Genomic DNA, 26234 nt, shown 5'->3' on the forward strand with positions numbered 1-26234 from the left:
AGCAATGCTCAAACCTCGGTGTCACTTGAAAATACCCTACCTCCCCACATATTGTACACACTCTTCCACAGCAATGGCACTTACATACAGTATAGCCACTTTACGCAACGCAGTGACAGACCTCTACAGATGCACTACTTAAGCACATTTTCACAACCTGAAAATACAGATCTCTCCTCCTTTGCTTTGTAAAGGCTTGGCCATAAGTGCTGGAAACATTACTGAAATCTTATATCATATTGCAAGTTGAGCAACCACAAAAACCTCCAGCATAAACAAACGTCATTCACATTCCACAGCTTACAAAGTACTTCATTATCTCCTTAATATAAGACCAGTGTCATTATAAGGTTCAGCTTTTCAGGCTTTTGCTTTAATATTTCTTCACAATCTTGCATTGCTTCATATTAATGCTTTCAATGCTATTGTCATTTTTTTTCCAAATGAACACTGCTTTTATTTTGGACTTCCACATTGGCTTTTACTGCAGGAACGAAGGAACACATAAGCAGTATCAACAGCTCCTTATCTTTGCTATACATGGCAGCCTCTATAAATAATTCCCCATGACATGGTGTCTACGTGTTCAAACTTCATACTCAAGTTCATTATCATACTGGTGGACTACACCCATTTCAAGTGCAATTTTTTTGCCACTACTATCATATTAGAGTGGTAAATGTCAAACACCATGTTTCACTTTCCATTACTTCTGTTTTTCACAGAGGATGTTAAAATTAAAGGACCCTGAATACATAAGTAATGTTCCATTTCTATGCATGTTTTGTTCACTGATAAAATTATGCAATACCCAATAACTTATATGAAGACATAATCTCTCCCTTTCTGGCCTTACCAACTATAGATGAATTTGGACCCATTCCTCCTCACTGATCTGCTTCAGCTGTTTGATATTTGTTGGTTTCCAAAATATAAACTTCGGGCTTCATATCTTTCCTCAAGAAGCTCACATTACATGAAAAAAAAAGAACAGGTGCAAGGAATACATAAGGTGTGTGGATTTGTGTTTGTTTGTTTTTTTCTTTATTAATTTTGCTTAAGAAGATAACATTGCATACAATCAAGCCAAAACTTATATAAAACATGACTTCAAAGTCAAACTATCCATCCATCCATCCATCCTCTTCTGCTTATCCAAGGTCGGGTCGCGGGGGCAGCAGCTTGAGCAGAGATGCCCAGACTTCCCTCTCCCCAGCCACTTCTTCTAGCTGTTCCAGGGGAATCCCAAGGCGTTCCCTGGCCAGCCGGGAGACATAGTCCCTCCAGCGTGTCCTGGGTCTTCCCAGGGGCCTCCTCCCGGTTAGACGTGCCCGGAACACCTCACCAGGAAAGCATCCAGGAGGCATCTTGATCAGATGCCCGAGCCACCTCCTCTGACTCCTCTCGATGCGGAGGAGCAGCGGCTCTACTCTGAGCTCCTCCTGGAAGACCAAGCTTCTCACCCTTACTTTAAGGGAAAGCCCAGACATCCTGCAGAGGAAACTCATTTCAGCCGCTTGTATTCGTGATCTCGTTCTTTTGGTCACTACGCATAGCTCATGACCATAGGTGAGGGTAGGAACGTAGATCGACTGGTAAATTGAGACAACAACAACAACAACAACATTTATTTATATAGCACATTTTCATACAAAAAGTAGCTCAAAGTGCTTTACATAATGAAGAAAAGAAGAATAAAAGACAAATAAGAAATTAAAATAAGACAACCTTAGTTAACATAAAAAGGAGTAAGGTCCGATGGCCAGGGTGGACAGAAAAAACAAAAAAAAACTCCAGAAGGCTGGAGAAAAAAATAAAATCTGTAGGGGTTCCAGGCCACGAGACCGCCCAGTCCCCTCTGGGCATTCTACCTAACATAAATGAAATAGTCCTCTTTGTAGTTATTGTTCGCAGACCTTTACCTTACGGTTCAGCTCCTTTTTTGCCACAACAGGCTGATGCAGAGCCTGCATCACTGTGGACGCCACACCGATCCGCCTGTCAATCTCACGCTCCATTCTTCCCTCACTCCTGAACAAGACCCCAAAATACTTGAACTCCTCCACTTGGGGCATGATCTCGCTCCCAACCCTGAGTGGGCATTCCACCCTTTTTCGGCTGAGGACCATGGTCTCGGATTTGGAGGTGCTGATTCCCATCCCAGCCGCTTCACACTCGGCTGCTAACCAATCCAGGGAGAGCTGAAGATCACGGCCTGATGAAGCAAACAGGACAACATCATTTACAAAAAGCAGTGACTCGATCCTGAGCCCACCAAACCGGACCCCCTCAATGCCCTGGCTCTGCCTAGAAATTCTGTCCATAAAAGTTATGAACAGAATCGGTGACAAAGGGCAGCCCTGGCGGAGTCCAACTCTCACCGGAAACGGGTTTGACTTACTGCCGATGCAGACCAAGCTCTGACACCGGTTGTACAGGAACCGAACAGACTTATCAGGGGGTCCGGTACCCCATACTCTCTGAGCACACCCCATAGGACTCCCAGAGGGACACGGTTGAATGAGTTTTCCAAGTCCACAAAACACATGTAGACTGGTTGGGCAAACTCCCATGCACCTCCCAGACCCTGCCAAGGGCGTAGAGCTGGTCCACTGTTCCGCGACTAGGACAAAAACCACACTGTTCCTCTTGAATCTGAGGTTCAACTATCTGACGGACCCTCCTCTCCAGGACCCCCGAATAGACTTTTCCAGGGAGGCAGAGGAGTGTGATCCTTCTGTAGTTGAAACACACCCTCTGGTCCCCCTTCTTAAAGAGGGGGACCACCACTATGGTCTGCCAATCCAGAGGCACTGTCCCCGATGTCCATGCGATGTTGCAGAGGCATGTCAGCCAAGACAGTCCTACAACATCCAGAGCTTTGAGGAACTCCGGGCGTATCTCATCCACCCCAGGGGCCCTGCCACCAAGGAGTTTTTTGACCACCTCGGTGACCTCAGTCCCAGAGATGGGAGGGACCACCTCTGAGTCCCCAGGCTCTGCTTTCTCATTGCAAGGCATGTTAGTGGGATTGGGGAGGTCTTCAAAGTACTCCCCCCACTGACCCACAACATCCCAAGTTCAGATCAGCAGCGCACCATCCCCACCATACACAGTGTTGACACTGCACCACTTTCCCCTCCTAAGATGTTGGATGGTGGACCAGAATCTCCTCAAAGCCGTCCAGAAGTCATTCTCCATGGCCTCCCCAAATTCCTCCCATGCCCGAGTTTTTGCCTCAGCAACCACCAAAGCTGCATTCCGCTTGGCTTTCCGGTACCTATCAGCTGCCTCCAGAGTCCCACAGGACAAAAGGGTCCTGTAGGACTCCTTCTTCAGCTTGACGGCATCCATCACTGCCGGTGTCCACCAACGGGTTCGGGGATTGCCGCCATGACAGGCACTGACCACCTTACGGCCACAGCTCCGGTCAGCCGCCTCAACAATAGAAGCACGGAACATGACCCATTCGGACTCAATGTCCCCCACCTACTTCGGGATGTGGTCGAAGTTCTGCTGGAGGTGGGAGTTGAAACTACTTCTGACAGGGGACTCTGCCAGACATTTCCAGCAGACCCTCACAATACTTTTGGACCTACGAGGCCTGACTGGCATCTTCCCCCACCATCAAAGCCAATTGACCACCAGGTGGTGATCAGTTGACAGTTCTGCCCCTCTCTTTGCCCGAGTGTCCAAGACATGTGGCCACAAGTCCGACGACACGACCACGAAGTCGATCATCCAACTGAGGCCTAGGGTGTCCTGATACCAGGTGCACATATGAACACCCCTATGCTTGAACATAGTGTTCGTTAAGGACAATCTGTGACGAGCACAGAAGTCCAATAACAAAACACCGCTTGGGTTCAGATCGTGGGGGCCATTCCTCCCAATCACGCCCTTCCAGGCCTCACTGTCATTGCCCACGTGAGCATTGACGTCTCCCAGCAGAATGAGGGAGTCCCCAGAAGGTGTGCCCTCTAGCACCCCCTCCAGGGACTCCAAACAGGGTGGGTAACTCCAGACTGCTGTTCGGTGCATACACACAAACAACAGTTAGGACCCGTCCCCCCACCCGAAAGAAGAGGTAGGCTACCCTCTCGTCTACTGGGGTAAACCCCAATGAACAGACTCCAAGTCGGGGGGCAATAAGTATGCCCACACCCGCTCGGCTGCTCTCCCTGGGGACAACTCTAAAGTGGTAGAGAGTCCAGCCCCTCTCAAGGAGATTGGTTCCAGTGTCCACAATGTGCGTTGAGGTGAGCCCGACTATATCTAGCCGGAACCTCTCGACCTCATGCACAAGCTCAGGCTCCTTTCCCCTTCAGAGAGGTGACATTCCACATCCCAAGAGCCAGCTTCTGTAGCCGAGGATTGGACCGCCAAGGTCCCTGCCTTCGGCCACCACCCAACTCACACTGCACCCAACTGAGATCTGAGATAAAGAGAGTTGGGACATGAGCATGGGCAAAAACAATAAAAAAAAAGTTTTAAACAAATTCTCTAAGTGAGAGTTTATTTTTTTTCCCCAATTTCAAACAGTAGAGAACAGTACAGTTATCCACTGACTTATAAAAGTTTTGTTGGGATACTTCCAGTTAAGCAAGATAAGTCTACATGCTAATATGAATTTGTGAATTTCCCATTGGGATTAATAAAGTATCTATCTATCTATCTATCTATCTATCTATCTATCTATCTATCTATCTATCTATCTATCTATCTATCTATCTATCTATCTATCTAATAGTGTAGTAAAGGCAATTACAGTTTGTTTGTCCTTTTCCACTTTAAGCCCATCTGGAAGTACACCGAACACGGCTGTTAATTTGTTAGAAGTGATTGGGACATCAAGGCTATCTGATGACTATCCAAAGATTTTGTCCAAAATGATGTTGGAAAGGTGCTATATAAATAAAATGCATTATTATTATTATTATTATTACTATTATTATTATGTTGTTGATTCTGTGAAGTTCCATAACATGTGGGATTTGAAGCTGGAGCTAGACTGATAGATAGATAGATAGATAGATAGATAGATAGATAGATAGATAGATAGATAGATAGATAGATAGATAGATAGATAGATAGATAGATAGATAGATAGATACTTTATTAATCCCAAGGGGAAATTCACAAGACTGCAATGCTTACAGGTTGACTCTTGCCCTGGATACATTTTGAACAATTTTAAATAAGACAAATGTTATCGAGGAAAGATTTTAAGCGGAATTATTAAATGCTTTGCACTTACAGAGGTAGAGTGTATTCTGAGAGTATTCTATGTATGGCTGAATTCAACTCCTTTTCTGAGATATTGATTTCAAAGATCCTTTCCCCACTGAATACTTGGATCTTTGAAGGGAAGATTCTTTGAGATGTTCTTATATATTGTTGACTTGCTGTCCGAGTCTTCAAGACTGACCAGTATTTCTTCTGGTATATAAATGGATGTGAGGTCTGGATAATTGGGTAAGTTTCTTTTAGCTACACTTCTAATTTAAAAGTAGTGGAAAATGGTGATGCTTAAAAGTTAAATTTGAAGAGTAATTGTTCATAAGATGCAAATATGTTATCAATATACAGTTCTTGAAATGTCTTTATCCCAAGCGTTTTCCAAAGATTAAATATTCAGTAGGTCTGACAGGGTAGAAAAATGTGATTTTCATGTAGAGGAGCAACAGATAAAAGCTTGTCTGCTTTGAAGTGCATCCTGCATTGGTTCCATTTTCTGAGTGATTGGTGGATAATTGGTAAATGGGATCAATTTGGATATTGGTGTACTGGTGAAAATTAGATTTTACAGAAGCACAAAGCAGGGCATATAAATAAGTACAAGATTTTATTTCCATTGTAGACCAGGCTTGTGTAAACTCATTAATTTGTGCTGATTTCCAGGTCTTTATACTGTGTATATTTGCCACCCAGTAATAAAATTGTAAGTTGGGTAGTGCCATGGCACCTTTAGATTTTTTGAATGTGTGGACGTCTCAAATTCCACATAAATGAAATGGTTATAATTTAGTCTAAATTTCTTAAAGAACAGTTTTTTAATGTATAAAGGGATGCTTGGAAATAGAGATAGGAGCTTGGAAAGGATGTTCATCTTAATAGTACTGATGCTCCCTGCTCTGCACCTTTATTGATTTTTTCCATGCTGTTAGCATGTGTTGTGATTAAAACTGTCTTTACATTTACTTGACATATTAATCCCTAAACTGTATTAATAGAAGGAACAGATAGGTGTTCAGTCTATTCTGGTGTGATAGAGAGTTCACTGGAAAAAAGCATACTTTTAATCAAAGTGATTTTGAATCTCTTGAAATTCTGATAGTGAAGTATCAAAATGATTGATTAAACATTTTACCCCTTCTGTTATGCAACCAGAATCAAACAGAAAATAAAGAAGTTTCATACACTTTTATACAGTATATATAAAAAAGTATGCTTATGTAAATTCACACATGTGCATGTGCCCATAAACATACAAACCCCCATGTACACTTGCATTAAGTCTATTGTCACTTACAGTGTCACACACGTGCGCATGGGAGGCAGCTAAAGGGCTTGAGTGACGTCAGTTCTGAGGCATGCCAGGAGCTGGCAGAGTGCACTGACTCTTTTTCTCTCTTTCCTGTAGACCATTCCCGGGAGATTCCATCTGGCTCTCTTGACGTCTCTTCCGGGACCGAGCCAATGGAAGGAGACCTTACCGGCTCCGGCCCCTCTGACGTCACGTCTGGTCTCGAACCAATGGCTGAAGAACATGGGCCTGATCCTTATGACCTCACTTCCTGTCTTCCCCTTTAAAACCCTGCCCTTTTCCCTAATTCCTCAGTCTTGTGTTGGACTCAGTTGTATGCACATCAGTGCTGTTTATTTTGATAAAAACGACTTTGCAGCCAGGATACCATATTATACGGGTGGCTGCCCCAAACCTTCATATGAGTATGTTTTGTTTTTGTGACAACAGTTATTTAATAGCTAACCCACATACACATATATTTAAAAGAATAACATTTCAAATGCAGCAACTAAAAAAGTTTGTTTTCTTAACTTCTTCCAGGTGAGCACCAAGTACTCTGATTTTATCCTCAAGTTTCCTCATGTTTTCCTGTAGTTTTGCTAGATTTTCTTTGATCATTGTTTATGTCAAAGTTATTGCTTTGTGTTTTCTGTTCAATAAAATGAAGTCCCATATTTGTTTATCAGCTACGGAGTACTGACATGGTGTATGTTGACTTAACAAGTAGCAGTGTCACTGAACTCCATACACATACTAATACAGCTACAATATTAACACCATCACAAAGAGCTTTTAAGAGCAACAGAACCAAAAAAAGCAGTCCCCAACTTGCACACACTGTAATCTTTCAGGAGAAATTAATTTTAATTAAATATCAATCAATCAATGCACAATATGAAGTTTGCAAAACTTGAGGCAACTGTGACTGGAGGCCATGCATCTTAAACAAATATACAGCTCCTTCAGAAACTCTTCAGATGCCTTACATTTGTCACATTTTGTTATGCTACAGCCTTGTGCTAAAATCATTTCAAAACATTTTCCCCTCATCAGACTCTCAATACCACAGAATGACAAAGCAAAACCAAGATTTGAGATTATTTTGCTAATTTATTAAAAATAAAAAACTGAAATCTCTCATTGACACAAGTATGCCGACTCTTTACTCAGTACTTCATTGAAGCCTCTTTGGCAGGAATTCCAGCCTGGAGTCTTCTTGGGCTAGCGTGACAATCTTTGAACATCTGGATGTGGGGATTTTTTTGCCCTTCTTCTCTGCAGATCCCCTCAAGCTCTTTCAAATTGGATGGAGACCATCAGTGGACAGCTATTTTCAGGCCTCTCCAGAGATGTTCAGTTGGGTTCAAGTCTGAGCTCTGGCTGGGTTACTCAAGAACATTCACAGAGCTGACCCTAAGCCACTACTGTGTTTTCTTTTCTTTGTGATTACAGTCATTCACCTGTTTGAAGATGAACTATCGGCCCAGATCCAGAATGCTTTACAATAGGTTTTCATTCAGTATATCTCTATACCTTGCTTCATTTAGCATTTCCTCAACCCTGTCTAGTCTCCAACCCCACATCATCATGCTGCCACCACAATGCTTCATTGTTGGAATGCAATTGCAAAGGTGATAAGCAGTTTATGATTTCCTCCTAACGTGGTGCTTAGAAATGTGGCCAAACAATTCAGTGTTGCTTTCTTTAGACCTGAGAAACTTGATTCTTATAGTCTGAGAGGCCTTTAGGTGTCTTTTGGCCAAGTCCAAGCTAGCTTTCATGTGTCATCTAGCCATTCTGACATAAAGCCCAGATTCATGGAATGTTACAGTACTAGCTATCCTTCTGGAAGTTTCTCCCATCTCCACACTAGTTCTCTGGGTCTCAGCCGTTGGGTTCTCAGTCATCTCTCCTACCAAGGCTCTTCTCCCCTGATTGCTCAGTTTGGATGTGCAACCAGCTTCAGGAAGAGTTGTGGTTGTTCCCAAAGTCTTCCATTTAAGAATTATGGAGGTCAATGTGCACTTGGGGACCTTCAATGCTGAAGACACTCTTTGTAGTACCCCCCAGATCTGTACCATGACACCATTCCATCTCTAAGATCTGCAGACATTAACTTTGACCTCATGGTTTTGTTTTTGTTCAATTGTGGGACCCTCTATAGACAGGTGTGGGCTTTCCTAATCAGTCCAATGAATTAAATTAACAGGTGGACTCCAAAAAAGGTATAGAAATTTCTCAGTGGTGATCAGTAGAATGAGATGCCTCTGGGTCAAATTTCAAGTGTCACAACAAAGTCTTAATATTTCTGTTAATGTGATATTTGTGAATTTCCCCTTGCGATTAATAAAGTATCTATCTATTTCAGTTGTATTGTTCTTTAAGAAATTTGCAACAATTCCTCAAGTTTTGTTATTTGGGAATATTGAGTGCTGTTTGATGAAGAAATAAAAGACTTAAAATGATTTTAGCATCAGGCTGCAACATAAGAAAATGTGTAGAATGTGAAGGGGTCTGCGGACTTACTGAAAGAGCTATAAATAAAGTTGCATCTCAACTTCCACTTGACTCAATTCTCTAAAATTGTTGCATGTCTTCTCCAAGCCATACATGTGTTTTGAAGGCAAACAGCCTAAAAAACATTGTACCCATCAAACAAAAAGCAGGTCCAGGAAGGACAGACATTAGGGTAACACTATGTTTTAAGGCCATTGGTTTCTACCTGGAGCAGATAGCACTGATTTGGAGACGTGGCACTTTTTTGCTGTGCTGTGCTTCTTCGTATTTAAGAGGTGAGAAAACCAACACCATCTGTCAGATTTGTAAAGGAATGACTAGAGTAGTGGCTGTTTTTAATTATTGCTTGTTCCTCTACTTGTTTTGTGTTTGCCCTATGATTATCTCTTCATATGTAAGCAAAGTTTAAAGAGACAAAAATTTTGAAAGGATTTTAGCATATTAGCTTTTTTGGGTACAGAGCAATTCCAAATCCCCTGATTATTAAAACCAGGTAGCCCCCAACATTTAAGCAGTTCTACTCTTATGGTAGTAGCAGAATATTTATTTTATATAGTGCCTTTTGTCATAGTCAAAATAGAAACAAATATTCGTTTCTTTTAATTCAAGCAAGAAGTCTTTTTACTAAATGTCAAAATACAACACAAAGCACATGCTGCTCAAAAGGTATTCGTCCAATCTCGGAACAACCAGGAGTGCATGGTGCTCACCTTTAAAAACACTGCATTGGTGACATTACATCCTTTGAATTCTCAGCTGGCAACCATAACAACCATAAGATTCTTGATCCAAAAATGGTGATGTCATTAGGAAAAACAAGAACTGAAAAGACATTAATTTATAACCATCTTCATATATAATTTAAATAAACATTTCAAGTGCAAAAATAGATTCTGCATATCTCAAAGCCCCCCTTAGGCACAACAAAGTTTGGAAATGTTGCATAATAAAGATGACAAAATTTAAAAGGCAAAGCAATTCTAACACACCTGACATTGTGTTTATTGTATGGTGTCCGATTTGCGGTTTCTTATTGGTATTGTGTTACTGTATGTAAATCGCTGTATATAAATAACCCTAACGTGGCATTGTGTCACCCATTGATTTTTTAGTGAGAAGAAGCTACTTGACCAAAGTAAGAACAGAATCCAAATACATTTTAGCAAATCTTCTTTCAAGAAGATTAAATTATAATTTTACTGTTTGTTCTCAAATTATTACAAGAGTGTTTGTTAGTAGTAAATGACATACCATATATTCAGTCAACTGACACGCTTGCCTTTGAGTTTGTCATTAAGTCTATCTGTTGTCATTGTTTATGATCAACTTATGAAGCAGCACAGATTCCAGAGAGTGGAAATAATATTACTAAACAAATTCAAGTTCATAATTGCAGGAGTAAATGAAAATAAGAAGTAGGCATCTGAGGGACTGAATCTCATTTCTGTGCATAAGCCAACATTCCTTGCAGAAAAGAACAGCACAACTGCTCAAGTATACAACACTAAGAGAAACCTTATGATAAGACGTGTTGAAAAATGACTTTTGGCATCGTGAAGTGGAGTTCAGATTTCACACATGAGCAGAATGAAAGCTGATAGCTGCAGCTTCATGTAGTCACAGAAATAGATGTTTATTTAAAGCTATTTATATTCTTGTGTAGTTTCTAGTGTCTAGGCTTGAACAATTGTACGCTCAAGATTATCTGTCAAAAGAATGGACACATTTCAACAAGAGCAAGACTGTGACCAAAAAGGAGAAGCACACCCCTGGTTCACAGGCTCTCTCATCTTATAGTCAGTGACATCAGGCTAAAGAGAAATGGACATGTGTCAGACTGCACAGGTTTATCACAGATCACGTGTGTCACTGACATATGCATGTCAGTTTAGAACATTTAAAAATTGACCAGCCTTGAAGAAAGATACTGGAAACTGTTGAACTACCTTAGCTTGTAGCATTCATAGGAAAACTGAGATAGAGTAGCAAAACTTAATGCAGGGTGTCTCATGTGATTTTCACATTTTGGAAATATTTTTTTATGAGTGTAACAAGGTCTTTAGGACTTGTTTGCCTATTGTGTTGCCATTCTAGCTTGTCAGTACAGCATGCTAAGGCAAACCAATGTGGCACAATACCTGTGGGTTTGCTGGTAATGCTAAAAGGAAGTATAAAAGTATGATGCAGATAAAATAAACAAAGTGGAAATACTAAGTGACAGAATTCTCAGATTCTAACATGATCTTCCAACAAATGCAAAAAAGCAGCCATAATGACATGCTTCGTATAAAGAGCCTGATCTAACAATAACAGTAAAGTTGTTCTCCCAAAATACTTTTATCTGATGTTCAGGGTCTTCTTACACAACTGGATATCACTAGCTTTTTGACATTTGTCTTCTTTGGGGGTCACAGTAGCACAGCACAAGGACAAAGCAGCTTTATTATTTTGTGTCAGCCAGGGTTTATTTCCAGGTTTATGTGTATTTTCTATTTTATTGTTTTTTTAATTATCATATATTCATATTTCTATATAATTCCTGTTTATTTATGTTCATCACTCAGGCACCGCCGCGAGTGGCAGCCTTTCCAGCAGCTCTGTGTACGACTTTATCTTTCTGCTTTTTTCTCTATTTCATTGATCACTCCTACCACTTTCTTTTATGTGGACTCATTCCCTGGACACTTTTTACTACTTGGACATGGATTTTTACACGCCGAGACTCGTCTATTCAAGTAGTCAGCTTCAAGCACTGAGAACAAATGCTCGCACCAGTGTGGTTCCCAATCTATCTGACGAGGTAAGAAGGCAGTATCGTGGCAGCAGAGCCGGAGCTAAGCTAAAGGCTAAGCATCTTTCGAGAAAATGGCGATACAGGCCTTTGGTGCCTTCTGTGATCCTGGGAAATGTGAACTGACTACCAAATAAGATCAACGAACTGGCTGCACTAGTTAAAAATGTCAGGATCTACAGAGAATGCAGTTTGGTGTGTTTTTGTGAAACATGGCTAATAACTAACATCCCAGATGCTAACATGGAGCTACCCGGGTTTAGCACAGTTAGAGCAAACAGAGACGCAAATACCTGCGGGAAGCACAAAGGAGGTGGACTCACTCTCTATATAAATACAAGGTGGTGCAACTCTGGACATGTAAACGTTAAAATCTCCACTTGCTGTAGGGACATCGAACTGTTGGCCATAAGTCTGCGTCCCTATTACTTGCCCAGAGAGTTTGGACACGTCATTGTTGTTACTGTTTACATCCCTCCTCGGGCGAACGTGGAGATAGCGGGTGACATCATTCATTCTGCTGTTGCTAAGTTACAAACGCAGCACCCTGAGGCGCTTGTGCTAATCGCTGGAGATTTTAACCATGTGACGCTGGACAAAACATTACCTGCCTTCTCCCAGTATGTGGACTGTAACACCCGGGGAAATAAGACTATTGACTTACTGTATGCAAACATTAAAGATGCATACAGCGTCACCCCGCTGCCTGCGCTTGGGAAAGCAGATCATAACCTGGTTCTGCTTCGGCCTCACTACAAACCAAGAGTGAGGGAGCTACCTACAACCACACACTCATTCAGGAAGTGGTCCCCTGAGGCAGAGCAGGCTCTGAGAGAATGCTTTGGAACTACGGACTGGGATATCCTGCAGGGATCACATAGTGAGAACATTGAGGAGGTTGTTGACTGCACTACTGACTACGTCAACTTCTGTATGGTCATTGTAGTTCCAGTAAGAACAGTACGCTGCTATGCTAACAACAAGCCACGGATTACAAGTGACATCAAGGGCCTTTTGAACCAGAAGAAAAGGGCTTTTAAAGGCCATGATCTGCATGAGCTCAAGCGCGTGCAGAGGGAACTCCGAGTCCAGCACAGGGTGGCGAAAGAGCAGTACAGGAGAAAGCTGGAGTAGAAGTTGCAGAACAACAGCATGAAGGAAGAGTGGGATGGGATGAAGATCATCACTGGCTGCAGCTCGAAGCAGGGTGCCACCATCGAGAGAGATGGGAGAGAGCAAACCAGATGAACAACTTCTTTAACAAGTTTGACCACCCTAACCACTCTCACCAAGGAGTACTGCACCCTGCACCCATCCTTCTGCTGATACCAGCATAGGAGAGAGTTTCCCCCCACCCACAATTACAACAGCCCAGGTAAGCAGAGAGCTGAGGAGACTTCATGCAAAGCAGCGGGTCCAGATGGAGTATCACCATGACCGCTGAAGGCCTGTGCATTGGAGCTGAGGAGTCCTCTACAGCGCATCTTCAACCTGAGCCTGGAACAGGGGAGAGTCCCCAGGCTTTGGAAAACATCTTGCATCACCCCAGTCCCAAAGGTATCACGTCCTGGTGAGCTGAATGACTTCCGGCCTGTCGCTCTGACGTCACATGTGATGAAGACCATGGAGTGGCTGCTGCTTCACCACCTGAGGCCACAGGTCTGCCATGCCCTCGACCCTCTGCAGTTCGCATACCAGGAGAAGGTGGGAGCGGAGGATGCCATCATCTATATGCTACACCGATCCCTCTCCCACTTGGACAGAGGCAGTGGTGCAGTAAGAATTATGCTTCTGGACTTCTCTAGCGCCTTCAACACCATCTGACCTCTGCTCCTTAGGGACAAGCTGACAGAGATGGGAGTAGATTCATACCTGGTGGCATGGATCGTGGACTATCTTAAAGACAGACCTCAGTATGTGCGTCTCAGGAACTGCAGGTCTGACATTGTGGTCAGCAACACAGGAGCGCCACAGGGGACTGTACTTTCTTTGGTCCTGTTCAGCCTATATACATTGGACTTCCAATACAACTCAGAGTTCTGCCACGTGCAAAAATTCGCTGACGACACTGCTATCATGGGCTGCATCAGGAGTGGGCAGGAGGAGGAGTATAGGAACCTAATCAAGGACTTTGTTAAATGGTGCGACTCAAACCACCTACAACTGAACACCAGCAAAACCAATTAGCTGGTGATGGATTTTAGGAGGCCCAGGCCCCACCTGGACCCTGTGATTATCTGAGGTGACTGTGTACAGAGGGTGCAGACCTATAAATTATACAAAGTTATTGTCTGTTTTTACCTGCATTTTTATTACTCTTTAATTTAATATTGTTTTTTGTATCAGTATACTGCTGCTGAAGTATGTCTATCTATCTATCTATCTATCTATCTATCTATCTATCTATCTATCTATCTATCTATCTATCTATCTATCTATCTATCTATCTATCTATCTATCTATCTACCTACCTACCTACCTACCTGGGAGTGCAGCTGGATGATAAATTGGACTGGACTGCCAATACTGATGCTCTGTGCAATGGAGGACAGAGCCGACTATATTTCTTCCTTAGAAGGCTGGCGTCCTTCAACATCTGCAATAAGATGCTGAAGCTGTTCTATCAGATGGTTGTGGCGAGTGCCGTCTTCTACACAGTGGTGTGCTGGGGAGGCAGCATAAAGAAGAAGGACGCCTCACGCCTGGAAAAACTGTTGAGGAAGGCAAGCTCTATTGTAGGCATGGAGCTGGACAGTTTGACATCCGTGGCAGAGTGACGGGCGCTGAGCAGGCTCCTGTCAATCATGGAGAATCCACTGCATCCACTAAACAGTGTCATCTCCAGACAGAGGAGCAGCTTCTGCGACAGACTGCTGTCAATGTCCTGCTCCACTGACAGACTGAGGAGATTGTTCTTCCCCCACACTATGCAACTCTTCAATTCCACCCAGGGGGGTAAACGTTAACATTATACAAAGTTATTGTCTGTTATACCTGCATTTTTATCACTGTTTAATTTATTGTTTAATTTATTGTTTTTTATCAGTATACTGCTGCTGCTGGAGTATGTGAATTTCCCCTTGGGATTAATAAAGTATCTATCTATCTATCTATCTATCTATCTATCTATCTATCTATCTATCTATCTATCTATCTATCTATCTATCTATCTATCTATCTATCTATCTATCTATCACAAATCCACCACTGGAAAGGCTTCGCCCACAGAGATCTTTTTCCTAATAATCAGCGCCCAACTTCCTCCTGTCAGTGCACTTTAAACATTCAGAGTTGTAGTGTCTCATTTTTACTCATCTATTAGAAACTGAAGACTTAACAAGGAGAGAAAACAGACAGCTAAAACAGATAACAGCACCTGGTAAATAAAGCTTAAAATGATTAATTTATATACTGTAATGAGCTCTGTGACAGAAGACACACAGAGAAACACACATTGTATGTAAACCACAGCAGGTAATGAGCCCCATATACTGTATATGAGAAGTGCTTCTGTCTGCTATGATATGTTCGTCATTTTTAAATTATTGCAATGCTATTTGGGCAGATAAGTTTAGATAAGCATTGTGGTCTGTTTATACTACATATGCTGTGGCTATTCTCACATGGCAAGTTTGAATTTCCAACTAGACAGCACTGTTAACTTCCTTTAGTTGGTCATTTAGATGTGCATTGAGAAGGGGGATGCTGTGCAGCCTCGTCATTGGTTGTGCTGGAGTCATGTACAATCATTAGGTCATGTTTACTAATTTGAGAGTTCTGAGTACAAAAACATCCCGTGGGTCTTCATTATCAACTCTCTTAATGGGAGTCCTTTTCATCTCCTTTTGGCAGGGTGTGACACATATTTTACTTCAAATGCATACTTTGATGAACATGGCTGCCAAATTTATGAACCTTACATTGACTCCAAAACTATGGCTGAAACTGTGAAAAACAGTGACAGCATATTCTCTTTAACTAATTGTCCATTGATGTCTTTGAATGCCAAAGTATAATTTGATATTACAGAAAGGCTGTTTCCTAGCAATAGGTTATGTTTATTTTAAGAGAGAGAAAGAAAATAAAAAAAAATCGGGAGTGCTCTCACCTCGACTTTCTCGTATATGGAGATAGAGGAATGGTCTTCAGAACCACTTCTAGTTGCGCAATATATCTCAAATATCATATGTCTTTGTTTCCCATTATAACTAATTGATAATATCGATACACAACTATTTATGTCTATTTATAATCAAACTTTATATTAAAATGATGTTTTCATATTTAGGGAGATCAAAAATGGTGGTTTTCATGATTAGATATGCATTACCTAGATTAGGTGCAAAGTAAAGAGTTATAGTCACCTAAAAACATAGAAAAAGTGTTAGTATTACATAATATTTGTTGCAACAAATTGCTAGAGGTAAAACTGCATTTAGCTACATTTAATTATGATAGTGATGGCAGAAATAAAAAAAAATATCATTAAATTTAATGTATTACCAGAACACAATTGGAACGTGGCAGCTTATTGCTCCCATTGCATCTTTATATTTGCATGGCTTGTTCAATGTTTACATGTTATTGTTAAACTGATGATGTATAAATTAAAATAAAATTAACAATAGTTATTGAAAGAATATGCTTTACATTGAATCTTCTTCTTTTGGCAGCTCCCATTAGGGGTTGCCACAGTGGATCATCTTCTTCCATATCTTACTGTACTCTGCATCTTGTTCTGTTACACCCATCATCTGCATGTCCCCTCTCACCACATCCATAAACCTTCTCTTAGGCTTTCCTCTTTTCCTCTTTCCTGGCAGCTCTACCCTTAGCATCCTTCTCCCAATATATTCAGCATCTCACCTCTGCACATGTCCAAACCAAGGCAATCTCGCCTCTCTGACTTTGTCTCCCAAACGTCCAACTTGAGCTGACCCTCTAATGTCCTCATTTCTAATCCTATCCATCCTCGTCACACCCAGTGCAAATCTTAGCATCTTTAACTCTGCTACCTCCAGCTCTGTCTTCTGCTTTCTGGTCAGTGCCACCATCTCCAACCCATATAACATAGCTGGTCTCACTACCATCCTATAGACCTTCCCTTTCACTCTTGCTGATACCCGTCTGTCACAAATTACTCCTGACTCTCTTCTCCACCCATTCCACTCTGCCTACACTCTCTTTTTCACTTCTCTTCCACAATCCCCATTACTTTGTACTGTTGATCCCAAGTATTTAAACTCATCCACCTTTGCCAACTCTACTCCCTGCATCCTCACCATTCCACCGACCTCCCTCTCATTTACACACATGTATTCTGTCATGTTCCTACTGATCTTCATTCCTCTCCTCTCTAGAGCATATCTCCACCTCTCCAGGGTCTCCTCAACCTGCTCCCTACTATCACTACAGATCACAATGTCATCAGCAAACATCATAGTCCATGGGGACTCCTGTCTAATCTCGTCTGTCAACCTGTCCATCACCATTTCAAATAATAAAGGGCTCAGAGCTGATCTCTGATGTAATCCCACCTCAAACTTGATTGCATCCGTCACTCCTACCGCAGACCTCACCACTGTCACACTTCCCTCGTACATATCCTGTACAACTCTTAAGTACTTCTCTGCCACTCCCGACTTCATCATACAATACCACAGCTCCTCTCGAGGCACCCTGTCATATGCTTTCTGCAGGTCCAGAAAGACACCATGCAACTCCTTCTGGCCTTCTCTAAACTTCTCCATCAACATCCTCAGAGCAAACATTGCATTTGTGGTGCTCTTCCTTGGTATGAAACCATACTGCTGTTCACTAATCATCACCTCACTTCTTAACCGAGCTTCCACTACTCTTTCCCATAGCTTCATGCTGTGGCTCATCAATTTTATTCCCCTGTAGTTACTGCAGTCCTGCACATCCCCCTTATTCTTAAATATCAGCACCAGTACACTTCTTCTCCACTCCTCAGGCATCCTTTCACTTTCCACGATTCCATTAAACAATCTGGTTAAAAACTCCACTGCCATCTCCCCTAAACACCTCCATGTTTTCATAGGTACGTCATCTGGACCAACGGCCTTTCCAATTTTCATCCTCTTCATAGCTGTCCTTACTTCCTCCTTGCTAATCCATTGCACTTCCTGATTCACTATCTCTACATCATCCAAACCTCTTCTCTCTCTCATTCTGTTCATTCAGCAGCCTCTCAAAGTACTCTTTCCATCTGCTCAACACACTCTCCTCACTTGTGAGTACATTTCCATCTTTATCCTTTATAACCCTAACCTGCTGCACATCTTTCCCAGCTTGGTCCCTCTGTCTAGTCAATCAGTACAGGTCCTTTTCTCCCTCCTTAGTGCCCAACCTCTCATACAACTCATCATAAGCCTTTTCTTTAGCCTTTGCCACCTCTCTCTTCACCTTGTGCCTTATCTCCTTGTTCTCTTGTCTACTTTCTGTATCTCTCTAACTATCACACTTCTTCTTTGCCATCCTCTTCCTCTGTATATTCTCCTGTATTTCCTCATTCCACCACCAGGTTTCCTTTTCCTCCTTCCTCTTTCCAGATGTCACGCCAAGCACCCTTCTTGCTGTCACCCTTACTACATCTGCTGTAGTTTCCCAGCTGTCTGGTAACTCTTCACTGCCACCCAGTGCCTGTCTCACCTCCTCCCTAAACTCAACCTTGCAGTCTTCCTTTTTCAACTTCCACCATTTGATCCTTGGCTCTGCCCTCACTCCCTTCCTCTTCTTGATCTCCAACGTCATCCTACAGATCACCATCCTATGCTGCTTAACTACACTTTCCCCTGCCACTACTTTGCAGTCTTCAGTTTCCTTCAGATCAACTCTTCTGCATAGGATGTAATCTACCTGTGTGCATCTTCCTCCAGTCTTGTATGTAACCCTATGTTCCTCCCTCTTCTTAAAATACGTATTCACCACAGCCATGTCCATCCTTTTGGCAAAATCCACTATCCTCTGACCTTCTTCATTCCTCTCCTTGACACCATACCTACCCATCACCTCCTTGTCTCCACTGTTCCCTTCACCAACATGCCCATTGAAATCCGCTCCAATCACCACTTTCTGTCCCTTGGGTACACTGTTCATCACTTCATCCATCTCACTCCAAAAATTTTCTTTCTCACCCATTGCACACCCAACTTGCGGTGCTTTTGCACTAACAACATTCATCATCTCACCTCCAGTTTCCAGCTTCATAATCATTACTCTGCCTGACACTCTTTTCACCTCCAAAACACTCTTGACATGCTGTTTCTTTAGAATAACTCCTACCCCATTTCTTCTCCCATCCACATCATGATAGAACAATTTGAATCCACCTCCGATCCACCTGGCCTTACTCCCCTTCCATTTAGTCTCTTGCACGCACAATATATGAACCTTCCTTCTCTCCATCATATCTGCTAACTCTCTCCCCTTACCAGTCAGACTGCCAACATTCAAAGTTCCTACCCTCAGTTACACTCTCTTTACTTTTCTCCTCTCCTCCTGCCTCCAGACATGTCTCCCCCCTCTTCTTCGGCCAATAGTAGCCTAATTTTCGCCACCACCCTGTTGGCTAACAGTACTGGCGTGGTCGTTGTTAACCCGGGGCTCGACCGATCCGGTTAGGAAATTTGTATTGTTGTCCACATATTGATTTGGCAAAATTTTATACTGGATGCCCTTCCTGATGTAACCCTCCCCATTTATCTGGGCTTGGGACCGGCATGAAGAAACACACTGGTTTGTGCATCCCCTGTGGCTGGGTTATGCTTTACATTGAATACAGTTTTAATATCGTGTACACATTTATGTTTCCATAATACAAAAAATTTGGATGGTTGTTTAAATAAAATACCACTTCCGATCGAGTATTTTTTCTCAAATTTCTTATGTTTGCTTTTTATCATTATAAATATCTATACAAAATTTGAATCATCTATCTGTAATATATAAATAACCATAGTTTACTTGAAAATTTGCAAAAGTATTCAGGTAAAGTACTACTTCCGGTTGCCAGAAGTGGCCCAAAAGTTGACAGAATTCCTTATGTTTGATATAAAGCAGGTGTACAAAATCATTGACCAGGTCAAACTGTTTTCGAGTTATCATGTTTACACACAGACAGATGTCATTTCAAAAATGGTTATTTCGGATTCAGGAAGGTCTAAAATGTTGAGATTCATCAAAATCTCAAGGTCAATTTTTTTTCATGATTCCTATATTTTCTCTATACATTTATTCTCTATACATTTACATTCTCTATATATTTATATGAGAAAGTAAAAAAAAAATGTGATGTGCTCTCCACATACGCAACACCTTTATTTGTTTAATAAGTATCATTTCAGGAGACTTTTTGGTTGTAGACAATTTATCGTAATTATAAGCTAACTCTCTGTTGGACATGGAGTCTAGATTAGTAGACTGGTGTGTTTGTGCTCATTTTGTAAAAGAGAAACAAATATTGTCAGTACTGTTTGGTATGGTTTCGTATTAGCAGCTATGGTGTACATTTAGCCTGTATTTCTGAAAATCAGCATTGATTTAGTTTAGAAATTTGACATCTGGTAAAGTGTCTAATTGTTCCCATCAAATTTTAAGCGAAATTTACTTATGGTTGTCTCGAGCCTTGTGTATTGTTATGTACTGTAGTTTATCATTTACTATTGCTTTACTCTGTCAGTTTGACGTTACTGCTGCTGAGTCCACCCTCTGCCTTCATATTGGTTTACAGCAACATTTATTTATATATCACATTTTCATACAAATGGTGAAGCTCAAAGTTACAAGATGAAGAAAGAAAAGTTTATATGAAACAAAAATAAGATAAGGCAATACTAAGTAACAAAGAATAAAGTAAGGCCAAGAGAGAAAAAAGAAAACAAAAAAAAACCTCCAGATGAACTGGAGGGAAAAAAAAATCTGTAGGGGTTTCAGCGCCAAGAGACCACCCAGCCCCCACTGGGCATTCTACCTAACATAAATGATCTAAATCGTTTCGTCCGTTTATAGGAGATGGACGTCTGAAGCAGAGCTCCGCTAGCAGCGGCTTTATTTTCCCACGTATTTCATATTATTTAGAGGTATCCTGTATTTAACCCGACCAAGGAACTTCCACTACAATATACAAGCATGAGTAACAAGAAGAAAAGTCAGAAAGAACCGGAAAAGAAACTTAAAGCTGTATCAAAGTCTGGACAGACTTCCGGCCTGAGTGCAAGTGCAAGGTATGGCCTCACGGAGACTGACCTGGAACAGGCAGACGAATGAGCAGATTTCCTGGGACCCCGCTCCATTGTATCGTCTCCAGTCGAGAGTGAAAATGGGAGCGAAGGTGCAAGTGATATAGGTCGCGATGGATCGCCGATTTCTGAGGATCACTCGAGACTAGAAAGGGCCCTGCAGGATGTGCTCTCATCTACTCATCGTGAGCCTGCAGCGCCAGCTGTAACAGGAGCTGCATTTACACTCGCGGAGCACGAAAGCCGAAGCGAACTGTCCGAACTGAAAGAGATGATCACTACACTGGCCACTGCCATGGTTACGGCCATGAATGAGCTTAAGAATGAGCTTAAGAAAGATAACATGAATGATCTTAAGAAGGTGACCATTGAGCTCAAGAAGGATAATAAAGGTAAGGAAACGCGTCTATTTAAACGTTTTGACGTGAACTTTAAAGGCATGTTGGAGAAATTAGTGGAACACATCGAAGAAACTAATTCCAAACTGAAAATGCTTGATGACCATATTAATGACGTTTCAGATCAGCTGGAAGATGTTAAGCAGGGACTCATCGGCTCGAACAACTGGCGTCTAACGCCGATGAAAAAGCCACAGCTGCGAACTCCGAATGCAAAAAACTTGGAGACAGACTTGCAGCCCTGGAGGATGGGTGCAGAAGAAATAATATAAGAATTGAGGGTATACCTGAGAAACGAGAAAGCTCAAGCTCAAGCCCAGTGAAATTTGCAGTAGAATTACTGTCTAAAATAATTGGAGATGACTTTAAACTCGACATTGAGATAGCCACGGCTTATCGCACAAACATACCAAGCACCTTTAAACCTAGGTCTTTTATTTTCCGCTTCGAGCGACTACGATGTAAGCTTGATGTGATGGCACTTCTCAGACGCAAGCAAGAGATTATATTCGAAAATAATCTTATTCGTATTTTTCCCGACTTCACACCATCAACAGCTGCAAAACACAGAGCCTACATTGACATTAAAAAGTTGCTACGGAAAGCCAATATCAAATACAGCCTTTTGTATCCCGCCAAACTGAAAGTGGAAGTTCAAGATCAACATTATATTTTCCTAAGCAAAGAAGAAGCTGAAAAGGAACTAAAGAAGCTGTTTCCGACACTTTTTTGAAAGTTAATAAGGAGCCGTATTCTATCAAGGCACGGGAAGGACCTATGATCTACTCTCTGGATCCATGTTTAAAGAGACTGGTATTATAATTATACATCCCTTTTTTTTTCCTTTTCTTTATCTGGACTTTATATGTTTATGTTTTAATCAGAGTTATAGAGTTATAGACGTGAGTGTGAAAATGTGGAAATAATTAAAGTAGGATTCGTTTTTTTTTTCTTCTTTTTTTTTTTTTTATTTTACTATACCTTAAAGTAGACTGTTTAACTTCATACCCTTGGTTTATTGCTTTTTCTACTATTTATACTATTACCATTATACTATTACAGTAGGAATTACCAGGTTTATTCTAGACTAGTTTTTAAAATCATTCCCAGGGTTGTTTCTTTTTTTTTTTTTTTTTTTTTATCTTAATATCTTAACTTAAAAGTGCTGAAGATTATTTCAAGCTTAAATATTGTTAATGAGAACATTTTCGGCAGATAGTATTAAGAATTTAACTGCAAAAGATATCTCTGTTTTAATTCTGTAACGCCGCTGCAGGGTGGGGTTTGTTTTGTTTTGTTTTGGACGTGCTCTGTCTCTTCGTATGTCAGAGGACTGGAACATCGCGAAGTGGAATCTAGCCTCATGTGGGGAGGCAAAATGGGGGGGCCGGGGGGCAGGTTATATCTAATCTATTCTTGTAATTCTTATAATTATAAATATCAATGCAACAATAGGCTAAAATGCAATAACTCATGGGGAATCTTGAAACTAAGATTAAAACTGCCATATTACCAATTAAAACTATAAAATGACATTAAAAACGCAGAATCAATGTCTCTATGATGGGACAGTTAACTTTGTGAGCTGGAATGTTAAAGGCCTGAATCACGAATTAAAGAGAAAGAAAGTATGCTCTCACCTAACAGGCTTAAACGCTAAAATAGTATTTTTACAGGAGACCCACTTACTAACCAAGGATCAGTTCAGATTACAAAAAGACTGGACTGGCCAAATGTTCCATTCTAGCTTTATAAAGAAAACTAGAGGGGTGGGAATTCTCATACATAGAACAGTTCCATTTGTAGCATCAGATGTAGTGTCGGACCCTGAAGGGAGATATGTGATGGTCATGGGCAACTTATATAACAGTAAAATGATTTTGATAAATGTTTATGCACCCAATGTTGATGATAAGGAATTCATGCAAAATCTATTTGCATTCATTCCCAATGTGAACACTCATAAAATTATAATGGCTGGGGACTTTAATTGTGTTTTAAATCCACTCTTAGATAGGACTCCTGTGACAGGGACGACGACATCTAATACTGCAAAGATAATTACACAGTTTTTGAATGATCACAACTTATCAGACCCCTGGAGGTTTCTTAACCCAAACTCAAGAACATATTCGTTCTACTCACCAGTGCATTATAGCTACTCAAGAATTGATTATTTTTTTATAGATAATAATTTCTTGCCTACAATTAAATCATGCAAATATGACACAATTGTTATCTCTGACCATGCCCCTCTAGTCTTGGAGCTAAAATCAATAAGCCCCTCACACTCACCTCGCAGATGGCGTCTTAACCCTCTTTTATTGCAGACGAGAACTGCACAGAATTTATATCCAAACAAATCAGCTTCTTCCTAGAGACAAACACGTCCACAGAGGTTTCTGCAGGAACACTCTGGGAAACTCTAAAGGCCTTCTTAAGAGGACAGATTATTTCATATCTTTCCCACAGAAATAAATTAGAAACCAAGAAAGTGTCAGAGCTAAGAAATGAAATTACTAGAATAGATGAAGAACAAGCCAGGCGTCCAAATGAAGTTCTCCACAGGAAAAGGCAGGCCCTGCATACAGAATTTAACATCTTAACAACTAAAGAAACTGAACAACTTATTTATAAGTCTAGACAGCATTACTATGAACACGGAGAAAAAGCTAATAAGCTTTTAGCTCAACAAATTCATAAACAAGAAGTTCACAATGCAATACCAGTAATCACCAACAAGAATGGAGAAGAAATCATCGACCATAATAAAATAATGCGCACATTTAGAGATTACTATAAGTGTTTATATTCCACTGAGCCCAAAGAACACAACACACAATCTAATGCATTTCTGGATACTTCACAGATACCACAAATAGATGCTTTAAGTGCTGAGGAACTGGATAAACCTCTAACGCTAACAGAATTACTAGACGCTATAAAGTCACTACAAAGCGGGAAATCATCTGGCCCTGATGGTTTCCCCGTAGAACTTTATAAGAAATTCTCCACTCAGCTAGCTCCCCTCTTATTGGCAACATTTACAGAAGCTAGAGACAACCAAATACTACCTCAAACATTTCGACAAGCATTAATCACCGTCTTTCCTAAACAAAATAAGGACTTGTTACAATGTGCATCATACAGACCAATTTCACTCCTGAAAAATGATGTTAAGATACTCTCAAAAATCCTAGCTAGAAGGATGGAGAAAGTGCTGCCCTCGGTAATATCACAGGATCAAACTGGATTTATTAAAGGCCGACACCTATCTTCAAATCTCCGACGCTTGTTTAATGTTATATATTCACCAGCAAAATCAAACACCCCAGAGATATTACTATCATTAGATGCAGAAAAAGCATTTGATATGATTGAATCGAATTACCTTTTCACTGCATTGGAGAAATTTGGGTTTGGCCCGAATATTTTTGCTTGGATCAAACTACTGTATACCAATCCAGAAGCTTCAGTTTGTATTAATAACATTTGCTCAGACTACTTTAAACTAGAACGTGGTACCAGACAAGGATGTCCCTTGTCGCCACTGTTGTTTGCAATCACTATTGAACCACTGGCGGTTCACTGCCGAAATTCTTATCAGATAAAGGGGATTATCAGAGAAGGACTGGAACAGAAAATTTCTCTATATGCAGATGATATGGTCTTATATATATCAGACCCAGAAAACACTGTCCCCGCTGTTTTAACAGCACTAACAGAATTTCAAAAGATATCTGGTCTTAGAATTAATCTGAATAAAAGTATACTCTTTCCAGTGAATTCACAAGCATATAATATTAGATTAGACACCCTACCTTTTACCATAGCAGATCAGTTTAAATACCTAGGGGTAAATATCACAAATAAACATAAAGCTCTTTATCAACAAAATTTTGGCATCTGTATGGAATAAAATAAAGCAAGACTTGCATTGATGGTCAACCCTTCATCTCACTCTAGCTGGAAGAATTAACATTGTTAAGATGAATATCCTTCCTAAACTTCTCTTTTTATTTCAAAACATTCCAATATATATCAATAAATCGTTTTTTAAACAGTTAGATTCAATAATAACCTCATTCATTTGGAACTCAAAACACCCACGTATCCGAAGAGCGACCCTACAAAGACCTCAGGCAGAAGGTGGCATGGCTTTACCTAGTTTTCAGTTTTATTTCTGGGCAGCAAACATACAAGCCATAAAAACCTGGACACAAATAAATGAGCATACACAGGCTTGGTCCGCGATAGAAATAAAATCCTGTAGTACTTCTTTATACTCCCTGCTCTGCTCTCCAATAAATGAAAGTTATCGCAAATATACTAATAACCCAATTGTGCTTCACTCACTCAGAATATGGAACCAAATTAGAACGCATTTTAAGATGGAAAATCTTTTATCAGTGGCACCTCTGCAAGAGAACCACCTCTTTCAACCTTCGCAAGTATATCCAGTTTTTAATACCTGAAAAAGTTTTGGGATTAAAATGCTCAGAGATCTTTATATAGACAACATATTTACATCTTTTGAACAATTACATTCAAAATTCAACCTCCCAGCTACACATTTCTTTTACTATCTTCAAATTAGAAATTTTGTTAAACAGAAATTGCCCGATTTCCCCCACCTTGCACCTTCCACAATGCTGGAAAAAATACTGCTCAATTTCGAGGAAACAAACACTATTTCCACAATATATAAAATCTTACTAGAGTCCCTACCTTTCAAAGAT

At 40.8% G+C, this 26234-nt stretch overlaps 1 protein-coding gene across 1 annotated transcript in view; it reads right to left on the bottom strand.

Annotated features, from left to right (window-relative positions):
- The window catches only part of LOC127526020 (craniofacial development protein 2-like), a 252633-nt gene extending 233222 nt beyond the window's left edge, over positions 1-19411 (bottom strand). Inside the window, exon 1 of the mRNA XM_051919851.1 lies at positions 19371-19411. The gene's annotated coding sequence lies outside the window, so the exon portion shown is untranslated. The remainder of the gene's footprint in view (positions 1-19370) is intronic.
- Between the last annotated feature and the right edge of the window lie 6823 nt (positions 19412-26234).

The sequence above is a fragment of the Erpetoichthys calabaricus genome, chromosome 16 (genome assembly GCF_900747795.2).
Source record: "Erpetoichthys calabaricus chromosome 16, fErpCal1.3, whole genome shotgun sequence".
Taxonomy (NCBI): domain Eukaryota; kingdom Metazoa; phylum Chordata; class Cladistia; order Polypteriformes; family Polypteridae; genus Erpetoichthys; species Erpetoichthys calabaricus.